Consider the following 1,742-nt stretch of genomic DNA (forward strand, 5'->3'; position numbering starts at 1 on the left):
TCATCTTTTGTCTGGGACTCCACAACCACCGGAACAAACAAGAGCTATGCTTCGAATTTAAGTGATGGGACTCATACTTTTCAAAGAGAAGGGGGGAGCTCCGGGATTTCCTCAAGAATGTTAAAATTTGCCTGAGGTTAGGCCTCAGCGTGTAAGAGGACCCCTTTCAGTTCCAAACCAAAAGCCGGTACCAAGGAAGCGGGTACTAAAAGCACTACAGTAAAAGGTATAGGTGTTCATGATGCTTTATTTCATTTCTTAAAGCGGTTTGAGAGAACAACAGTACAAGACATCGCTCGGGCATTGACGAGGTCTACGGTATGGGTTCTCAATGAGAGAAGGGGTCTAAGACTACGACTGAAGTGGGACGGGTATGTTGATCCACCCGAAGGAAGAAAAATAAGTATTTTTGGTTTACTTATGACCTCAACCCCCTCTATCCTCCTTCGTCATGTGCGCCAGCTACGTCCCAAAGAATGGCTTTTCTCATGTGTGATTTAGATTAGGAAAACAAATATCTTATTTAGAAAAAGTTTATTTGTTGTTGTTAAGTTAAAAAGCCTCCCGAAAACCAGAAATGGAAACCTAGATCATTAACATCTTTGGCAGGAACGAATTCAGATTAAAGTCTCGAAAAATAGGGCTTCAAAGCCCAATCCTAGAGCTCTAATACAAAATCAACAAATAAAACCCAGTCTTTGCCGTCATCACCAAGACTCCCTTATGAATTGGAAACGAATCAGTCCTTATCTAATAGTAATGGGTGAATTAACAATTCAAGGAGATCAAAGCCCCTTTTCCCTCCCACCCTTTCCTCTCTCGTTGCATCTATGATTTCACTTCAATCTGACCTCTACTTAATCTGATAAGACTTTGCCTCATCACTCTAAAAAGAAGATGCTCAGTCCAGTCCCAACTGCTTATTAAGGGGTCCGGATGTGAGGAAAAGCAAGAGCTCAAAGAGCGGCAGAGCAATCAAGACTATCAAAGGATAATCCGGCTATCAGCCTCTACTTTTAGAATGTAGCTCCTTCTCCTTCAACAGGAATTGTTGCAAGGTTCTTGTGTCCCAATCAAAGAGATGAAATAACAACTAATCCCATTATAGGCTTACTGATTAAATCCGTGTCAGAGTCAGAGGAATTCTCAATTTCAAATCCCATTGAGTAGGAGAACTCAACAGTTCCAATTGAAAGTCTAATGCAAGTCACTCTCTTTTAGGGGGAAGGCCCTAATGGGTATTAGGGACGAGCTATTCAAAGGAAGTTTTTTCGGACTTCAAGGGCGTGTGAGAGGACAACTATCATATTCTGTTCCCAACCAAAAGCCGAAAGGGGACCCCTTCTTCCATTCGTCCATCTATTAAGTGAAGGGTATGCCACGAGCAAGGAAAGGAGCGGGAAACCAGGTTAGCAGTGTCTTAATATTGGCGAAAGCCGTTGCTTGTTCTTTCACGTATGCGCATAGAATCGTTTTTTGCCCTTCCATTCTGTTCTTACGGTAGTTGGGTCGGAATCCGTGTGACGGTTTGAAAGTAGTTTAAAATCTTCTTCGCATCCCCAAAGTCGTCAAAAGGTGCTTTTTTGAAAGCCTTTGTGATTTCTTATTCGAAGGCAGACTTGGACTCCTTTCCTTGGACCAGGCACCAAAGCAAGCAAGTAGGGCATGGGAGACACGAAGTATTGCAAAAGAAGGAACAAGGGACACCTCATTCCATTAAGCAAGAACCCAAGCTAAGAGCA

This window comes from Ipomoea triloba, chromosome 11 (genome assembly GCF_003576645.1).
Source record: "Ipomoea triloba cultivar NCNSP0323 chromosome 11, ASM357664v1".
NCBI classification, from domain to species: Eukaryota; Viridiplantae; Streptophyta; class Magnoliopsida; order Solanales; family Convolvulaceae; genus Ipomoea; species Ipomoea triloba.